The sequence below is a fragment of the Citrus sinensis genome, chromosome 6 (genome assembly GCF_022201045.2).
Source record: "Citrus sinensis cultivar Valencia sweet orange chromosome 6, DVS_A1.0, whole genome shotgun sequence".
NCBI classification, from domain to species: Eukaryota; Viridiplantae; Streptophyta; class Magnoliopsida; order Sapindales; family Rutaceae; genus Citrus; species Citrus sinensis.
Window position 1 is genome coordinate 6,393,333 of NC_068561.1, and position 10,449 is coordinate 6,403,781.

Consider the following 10,449-nt stretch of genomic DNA (forward strand, 5'->3'; position numbering starts at 1 on the left):
TAATAAAATTAGTTTTATTTCCAATTTTAGTTGTTTTTATTTCTTTTAATTATAAGTAATTCAATTTTACTACTTCTTTTTATTTTAATTATGCTTAACTAAATAATATTAGTTAGGGGAAGGTGAAACTCTTAAGAAATAAATATGATTTAATCAAATTCTATGTTTAATTTTATAAATTAAATTATTTTCTATTTAATTTTATACATGTTTTATATTTTGAAAATTTGATTTATTGTAGACAAACAAATGAATTTGGCACAATAAATTCTTAAGATCTTAATATAAGGCATGGTGAAATGGTATTTTGACTTATTGTAGACAAATTAAATTTTGGCACAATAAATACTTAATCCATCATAAAATTAAAGGGAAAATAATAATAATTTGTATAATTAATCTTTTGAGTAATAAATCTAAAACAAATTGGCAAAAAGAATTTATTAAGTTTTATTTATTTCTAAGAGTGGATCCATAACCCTAACTAGTTCAATTCCATAGTTTCATTTAAATTAAGTTGTTTATATTCAAGTTTTAATTTCAATTTTTAGATAAAATAAAATAAACTAATTAAATCTTTTCTCTGTGGATCGACCTCGGACTCACCGAGTTATAATGCACATGCATGAAGCCTATGATGGACCGCAAAGCACTGGATTATGAATTTATTTTTCTATAAATAGAGTCTCATTTGCGATTGGTCACTTATTTCTACGAAGGCTTAATACCCCAAAGTAGACAGGTTGTTGAAATGATGTGTAATGGTGAATTTAGGGATAAAAATCCTGAAGATGCACTAGATTACCTTGACCAATTAGCTCAAACCACTCTTCTGAAATTTATGAAATCTTTAAGCAAGTGAAAGTTAACATTCCTCTATTAGATGCAATCAAGCAGGTTCCTTCATATGCCAGACACTACTTACCTCATTATCAGGAATACATCGCCGAAAAATTTGATCTGGGCAATATTTGAACAAATAAGGATCATCCCAATAAAATTTCTTTACTTCAACTTTCTTCTTCTCTTGAGCATTCCATTGCAAAGGCATTTTACCTGTAACAAGAAAATTAACAATATTAGCATACCATGGCATTGAAGTAACAGAAAATAAAAATTCATCAGGGAAAGAATCATTTATGGGTGTTATATCATTGCAACCTTGAGTGTCCAAATTATTTTAATCCGATGGCCATGATTTACTCATTGTATCTATAAAAAGGCGGCTCCCTCCCCCTAAATCGACACCCCTGAATTCATTTTTGAGCTCCATTTTCTGTAATTCCTTCTCCATCTTGTATTTTCTACGTATTTTACTAAGTTTTCATTGTACCCCTAATTCAATTATGAATAGCTAATTTTCTTTCAAGATTAGGTTGAATGTGAAAGTCTCAACATATTCCATGGGCTTTATTTGGTAAATTTATTTTCTCTTCCCCTCTGATTTTTGTGGATGTTTTGACTTTTCATCGAAAGATAATAATAATCTTGTCCAGATACCGCACCGGTATAACCGGCTCCCTAGTGCAAGGTTATTACTATTTGGCACGATAAGCCCTTAGCACTATATTGATTAGAGTGTAGTTCATGAGGAGTGGAAACCTCCCTCATGATTTAATTGGCGCTAATAAGAAATATTAAGCCCATGGTGCATGTTGATGCAGATCCAGATACTCAAGCGCTTCATTTTAATAGATTTGACTTCAATTTATTCTTGCCATTTTAATTTTAATTTTAGGATAATTTAAATTTTAGGATAATCTAAATCACTTCCACCATAAATCAAATCACCCACTTAGAAAATTAACTCTACATGCAATTAAAATTCACCTCCTCGTGGGATCGACATTCATCACCATTGATCTATTCGATAATAGATTCGTGCACTTGCGAGTTTAATAAAATTTGCACAACATTATATCTGATGTTAGCGTAACAATTAGTCACTATTAGGTTACATTAGATATAAAATATTCAACAAACGACAACTAAGGATGCATGAAAGATTTTGTCCAGTGTTGTAGTAGATGTTGTAGCAACAATATTGTAATTGAAAAAATAGTCAATACCATTAAGTGAGTTTATTCATTCAACTATTATTTCCCATTGATTACATTCTTGTGTTTGACGTGATAAATTTCCCTATTGCATTTTATTTATTGCATTTTTATTTTAATTAGTTCATTAGTTTCATTAATTGTCTTATTTTAATTTAGAACAAAATTGCACTGTTAAGATTGTTATAGCAAATTTGATAACATCAATCCCTGTGGAGACGAACTGAATACTCATCAGTATATTACTTGTTGTGTACACTTCCACACTGACACCTATAGTAATAGAAACAGCATGCAACGATGCTAGCTTCTGACATTGGTGTTGTTCTTAAGAAAATTGCTCCATTAGGGGCAAAGAAATAGAATGATGTGTTAGAATATCAAAGGATATTGATGATAGATGATATTGCAGTATTATTTTATTTCGTTTCATGTTTAAAAGTTCATGGATTTGTGTAGTCTTTTATTTTTTATACAAATTGAACTTTGGTAACATTTGTGATATTTTTTCCTTGTTCACATTACAGATCAAATTTGTCATTGATGTCCATTGATACGAACCCCGTCAAGAACTAACGTGACTCTAATCAATTTAGTCCACAAAATCGAATCTAAACCAGGAATTGAATGGAACTGCGAACCAATGCTTAATGAACGCACGAACCTTAGTATGTGAGGATGTCACAATCAGCTATGGATAGTCTGATTGATAAGTCAAGAGTTTGAACACCATGGAAATCCAATAAGTTTAAAGAGTTTGCATAAGAACTAAATAGAACTAAGTTTCTCACCAATTGCTTTAAAAATTATATCTGTTTATTGGGTACGAGTGCATTTTTCTTTCGTTTTCCTCTCATATTTTCCTCGGCCTCTTTTTAAACTTCACTCTCTTTTTCTTTTGCTCATTCTCTCTCTGTAGGCTCACTTGGTCTCCATAAACTTGCTTTAGTGTCAATGGAACAAGAGTGATGTTGCGTTGATTAGATACAAATGAAACATGTCTGTTGAATTGCCAAGGCCACCCAAGCAACAAGTGTCCAGCCTGCATTAGTACTACATCACATAGCACTTTATCTTCATACTTGCCAATCCAAAAGTCACTAGTACCTACTTGTTCACTTTCACCTCACTACTATCATTTAACCATTGTAGTTTGTATGGTCATGGGTGTTAATTATCGGAAGCCCTAACTTCTCTACCATGATAGTACTAGCAACATTAGAAAAACTTCCTCCATCAATAATCATACTACATACTTTGTCTTGAACATAGCATCTAGTATGGAAAATATTTTCCTGTTGCATAGTTCTTCCTTTACTTGCACACTCAGCTACTAAAGTCAATTCCCCAAGGGCTATATCCTTTCATCATCGACGTCCTCTAATGGTGGCATCTCATTTTCTTCCATTTCATCTTCAGTTACAATCTCACCGTTGTCCCGCAATACCATAACTCTTTTATTCACACATTCACTTGTGATATGCCCCCTACCTTGACATTTAAAACACTTAATGTCACAATTCCTAATAGTAAGAGTCACGGTGTTACCTTGTAAATTGTGCTTGGAGGGCTCAGATCCTGGCTAAGGTGCAGTAGATGCTTGTGGCCTCTCGTTTCATTTTACATAGCTCGGCTTCCAAGGAGTAAAACTCGTTTCATTTCATTTCACTACACGGGTGGTACCCCTCCTCAATCTCCACATAATGTTGCAACTCAACCTTATCTGCGATCTCCCGATTAAGACCATTCAAGAATTGTGCCATGGTAGCCTCTCTATCTTCCTCCACATTTGGTCTAATTATGGCAGTCTCCATTTCTTTATAATAATCCTCAACACTTCGACTACCCTGTGTAAGACTTTGTAATTTTGGGTACAAGTTTCGATAATAGTGCTTAAGTACAAAATGTTTTCTCATTAATGATTTCATTTTATCTCATATCTCAACTAGACGTTCCCTATTTCGCCTCCTACTTATAACAAGTTGATCCTACCAAGTAATAGCATAGTCAGAAAACTCAATCGCAGTCAATTTTACCTTTTTTACCTTTAAATAATTGTCGCAGTCAAATGTGAACTCCATTTTCTTCTCCCATTCAAGGTATGCTTCTGGGTCAGATTTTTCTTTAAAAGATGGAGTCTTCATCTTTATGCTACTTAATCCATCATCTCTATTCCTATCTCTCCTACCTCGTCCATCTCTCTTATAGCTTCCCATTAAGTCCTCCCCTTCATCATACTCATCCTTATAATAGTCATCAATCTCTCCTCTAGCTGGAGCTCTTTCTCTTCTACGTGCTTAGGAAACGGGTTGTGGTTGTCCTACATTTGTGTTCTCCACTTGATCCAAATGCTCGTCTATGAGCTCTAATTCAGCCCTCATCATCATTCTCATCTCTCCCATCAATGCTTGAATTTGTAAATTTTGAGTAGTTGCAGATTGATCCTCTTCATTTGTGTTTTGCATTGGGTTGTGAGACACGGCTAACATCTGTAAAAGAAGGTTAAAAATAATATGGAAAGGACATCACCTCACTTTCTTACGTGTTTCACTCAAGAAAATGATTCACTCAATTCCACTCGTGTTTCACTCAAATTTATTAGTTTTTACCCTTTAGTACGCTCACACTCACTTACCTTTTTCCACTCGTAGTAATTCTCACTCAGTTCTTATCAGACTAATCAAACCAATATCAAGATTCCAGCAGTAATTCACAAAGATTACACTAAGAAGACTCAAATTTCAAGAACAAGAAGGCAATGCGTACGTAAAGTTGGGTTTTGATTTTAGGCAAAAAAATTTCACCTATGGGGTAAAACCAGTTTTAGACTTCTAAGGCATTAATAATGGAAAAAAATGAAAGATTTTCATAAAAGGTTGGGCACTTTTTTTTTTTTAAGGAAAAGGAATAGGTAAAATTTATGGATTTAAGGAGAATTAAACAACAAGGAAGCAAAATTGATTTTTAAAAAAGAAACCCTAAAAATATTGTTCATGCGGCATTGTTCACGTGACACTGTTCATGCGGTACTATTCACGCGGCACTGTTCACGACTTCTTTTTTTTTTTTTTATACTAGCACAAGAATGAAAAACAATAAAGATAGATGGATCTGACCTTGGTGCCTAGGCTCTAATACCAAATGATACGAACCCTGTCAAGAACTAACATGACCCTAATCAATTTTGTCCCTAAAATTGAATTTAAACTAGGAATTGAATGGAACCGCGACCCAATGCTTAATAAAAGCATTAACCTTGGTATGTGAGAACGCCACAATAAGTTGTGGATGGTCTGATTGATAAGTTAAGAGTTTGAATGCCACGAAAATCCGATAAGTTTAAAGAGTTTGCATAAGATCCAAAGGGAATTAACTCTCTCACCAATTGCATCGAAATTGATCTCTGTTTATTGGATACGAGTACATTATATAGGGTTGGTTACAAGAATTTTTAGAAATAAATCCTAAACCAAAATCAAATCAAAAATCTGAATCTAAACAAATAGGAAAGAATCTAAATCAAATCATAATCCTAATTTTAGTGAATAGAAAATAATCTAAATCAAATCAGAATCCTAATCTAAGTAAATAGGAAAAAATCTAAATCAAATCAGGATCATAATTGGCTTAAATGCATTAAATCAATTAAAATGAAAATTAGGCGATTAAAATAGAAATAATTGATTTGATTCTCTAATAGCCTCCTCAAGAAATAGGAAAGTATCCGAAAAAAGGAAAATAATATATTTTCCCGCCATAATGTGCAAGCCAACTTCCTATTTCATGGAAGTGATTATTTGGAAACTTCAAGAGCCGGAATCATGCATTTATCATGTGGGATTCCTTCAATGGGCCTCCACGAATTTGATTGAGCCCAAGTTACTTGAATCAATCCATTAAGCGCTTCTTTGAATTTCTTTGCTCGAGGTCTAGTAACAGCTCTGACGAGAACTTGAATAGGATTTGAATATGCCTCATCCCACGTGCTTGTGATAGTTTTATCCTCAATCTCATCATCCATAGTCCAATCACTAAAAACTACTTACTAGATAAATTGGCGATGAGGTTCAAGAATTTTCATCACCAACTGAAGAAAGAGTTTGAAGAATATCCTACACTTGAGGAGGCAAAGCGAAATCCATCGAAGGATCTTCGTCATAAGCAAGCAAAATGGGAGAGTCTTTGTGATTATTTTTCAAGTGAGGCATTTAAGGTACAATTTTAATATATCAAGTGCTAATTGCTGGTGGAATTCTTCTTTATGATTTCTATTTGTTAACACTAGTTTTTAACACTATTTTTATTGTTGCTCTACAATTTCTGCACTAGAGTTAATTATCATAGATTGTTGGTTTCTCTATAATTTCTGCACTAGAGTCTAGGTCCACATGTTTGGAGACTGGATGGTAACTCTAGATATTTCAATTATCTAGTTTGTAGTACGCAAAGCCCTAGATGACCACTGGGAAATGATATAAAACTCATTTGCCACTTTCAGGGGAAAAAATGAAAGAGGAACAGTTGGAGTCTCTTTTTAACTTTAAATCTTTAACAGTTGGAAACACATTTTTCTTTATCTCCTAGTGTCACTCCATGCACCTTTAAATCTTTAATTAGCGGATTCACTTTAATTAGTCTGCAAATTCATGCCACATTTTCACAAACAAAGAAAAATAGTTCAATACAATACATTAAATGTATATTGATAATTATAAAGTTTGAATAGGCCAAAGCCAAAAGCCAAAGCTGATTGACACGTACGCAACAAGATTAATTGAAGATGAACTTTGAATCATGCAATTTAGTTTAAGCTACTTAGCTTAAACTTAAATGGTCTTAGCAAAAATAGAAAGTTGATGACAAATTTATTACACTAACTTGTAATTGTTAAATGGAGATTAAATTTTGTTTGATTTACGGGCAAAGAACACTACATTGAGTATTAATAGCTTATAAAACTTCTGATATGACCTAATATATGATAATGAAATATGATCTAATTAATTTTTGAAATTTTGAAGAAAATTAAAATGTGATTACTACCTGGCTAATTGATTGAATTTGGCGAGCTAAAATTATTTGAAATGAATAAACATGTTTATTCATAATAAAATTCATAGAAATTGATCTTTTTCAAATGATTATCATCCTATATGAGTTTTTTAATTCAATCTTTCTATAGTAGGTTGGGGTTTGCATAAATCAATCATTTTAATTAGATTGGTTTGAAACCCATTTATTATTAATGTTTATAATAAAATATATCTTTGAGGATTCTTTCCATGAACCATATTATGTACAAATATTAAAATGCAACTACATGTTAAAGTGCTTCAGAAAAATGAAGTTTATGGCTAACTTAGGTGTTGTACATTATTGTAAAATCTTTGTTAACTACATTTTCTATTTTTTTGTGGGCAATTTTTTTCTGTTATATTTTAATTTGTTACGGATGCTTTTTGCTACTGTAAAAGTTGTGCAATTATATATGCAATTGAATGAACATTCATTTATTTACTAGATTTGTTGGTTGACATCACACATAAAATGGCCTGTAGGTAAATCAATTTTGATGTCTTTAATGACTTATTAGAACCTATGTCAGCTTACCCACATTACATGATGACATAGTTTTCAAGTAATGGTTGTCACTCCGGTTAAGTAATTTAATGCTTAATAACATGTTCTAACAAAATCAATTACAGAAACAATAAAAAAAAACAAGCAGAATCAGTTGCATGCCAAGTCAAATCCTTGGCAGTTTGCGATGAGTGAAACATACGTCTAAATCTAGAAATGGGAGGAAAATACCATAAAACCTTCGCCAAAATACCTATCTTATGTTTTTCAACACTACCACTCTTTTTTCTATCTAGACACAGCACAAGTAGGACATTCAAAAAGCCCTTTATACTCTTTTCTGTAGAGTATACAATCATTTGGGCAAGCATGTATTTTCACAAATTCTAAGCCTAAAGCAGACATTGTTTTTTTGGCTTCATATATAGACTCTAGAAGTTCATTTTTTTTAAGGCAACATTTCTTTTAAAAAACTCAACAGTGCAGTAAAATTGTTGTAAGACCACCCAAATTTACCCTTCATATTGAACAACTTCACAAAAGTGTCTAACTTAGTGAATTTTGTACATCCTGGATCCTAAATGCCTTAGGATCTCCCTCACAATCCTTGTAAGCATCATTGAAAATATCCATTGTATTATCATTGTTGAAGTCTGTTGAATCAAATGGAATGTCTACATTAAAAGTGACATGGTATAGCCATCTTCCCCATGCCACTTCCAAGTTTTATAAGACTTTACAAAACCATGCCAACACAGATGTTCGGTTACAATTGTAGGTGTGCAAAATGCTAAATTCCAACATTTATAACACAGAATCATCAAAACTTTTAATGGCAAAGTTCACAAATTTGACAACCCGCTTTTTCATACTCAGGTGATGTTTTACTACAATCAATCCAAGACTTATCCATAGTGTTTTCAACGAGTTTTGATCCTGACACATAACAGAGCGCAAACATGAAACAAGAATATTGACTTTTCAAATTTGTTCTATCATTAAAAAAAATAACAAATTAACATTTACTTACACACACATGGAACCAAAAACAAAAAAAGATCAAAACATGTTGGCCTTACATACTAGCCAATATTTGCATATTAAAAAAGCAATCAACAATGCAATACAAAAGCAAATGGAACATAGAAACAAGACAAACTCAAATACCCAAACAATAAACCAAAAAAAAACAATAAAGGAAGCTGGGTTAATTTACTTAGCATATCCAAATTAATTTAATTTACTAAGGTTATTGATTATAAATGCATACTAAAGAATTAAAATACCTTGGTTTTGATCCCATGCATTGCAAAAAGCTTGAAGGCCCTCGAACTCAGTTGAAAAGCGTGGGCTTGAAAGAAATTGTAGCAAATAATCCAAGACTGAAACAAAAAATCCCTAAAAGCATATCAACAATTGATAATAACACATTACTTTAACTTAAATAATTTATATAAACGTATTTGGCACCATGTGTGACAAACTTAATTGCCCCACCTGCACATTCTACTATTACTTTATTATAACATAATGAAAAATAAAGTTGCCCCATAACTCCTTTTTTTTGCAAAAAAGATAACCTTTACCTAAGCAACACATTCATAAGATAAAAATCAAGATAACATTTATCAATATATAATTCCAGGTCATTGAAATACAATATGAAACAATAAAAAATAGATAACACTACAAATAAGAAATGGATTGAAGAAGTAAAACTTGGTTTGCGAGGTACTGAAATGTAATTATAACCATCAAAAGCAAAACCAGATAGCCCATTTCAATCTTTTTCTCCCTCCCATAGCTATGACAATAACAGGCTTGCCCAAGTAAAAAGTTTGCTTGTCAAATTAAAAAAAAAAATCCAAATCCAAATTATTTCTTCTATTTTACATTTTGCTTTTCTTGGTTTGCAAGTTGCCACATTTATGCAAATATGAAGAAGCACAGGTGGCAAATACCTTACCCCATGCCTCTTCACCAACAAAACTGCAAACACAGACATAAAGCAACCTCGTCAACAGCCTTACACATTCTCAACTTTCTTTGCCCATCTCTACTTACATTAACTTCAACCTTTACAAATCACAAATAAAAAAAAAACTCCACTTTATCTATCTCTATCATCTATGCAACTTCTTCACTAAATACACCATCTCATTCAGTCATTCAGCTAGTCACTCACTCACAAACTCTCTAAACTACAAAATTGCACTCAACCACTTGATGCCTTAAACAAAAATCAAACCTAGAATTAAAGGTTTAGGGCTACAATCCTCTAGTTTACATGACAATATCAGGGAGTAGATGGTTCGTATCGCGTCGCGCCATCGCCATTCATGGTCATAGCGGCCGACTCAAATTCAATCAATGGGTTTATGATTTAGGTCTTGTCATTCGGTCAGTGCTAGTAATGGCCAATTATGTATAGAAAACTTTATGTGTAGGGAACAGTTGGCTGACCAGGGTTTAGGCAGCGACAGTGACTTATAGATTGACGGTTTGACAATGAGTTTGGCTAGGTTTTAAGTGCTGACTGTGAGAGTGACAGTGACGATTAGTGTGCTAGGGGTTTGATTGCCATTTGGTAGAGTGAGAGTAAAGACGATTATGATGAGAGTAGGCTGATTAAATCAAAGGGTGACGATGATTATGGCTACAGTTTCAGTGGCATTCATAAGAGTATGAGAGTGACAATGGCTGAATTGTGTAGTGTTTAGGACTTAGAAAATTTTTGGTCAAACATGGTCAATATCAAATTTCTATCATAATGTTTGTGACTGAGTTAATTTCATCATACAATATCATAAAT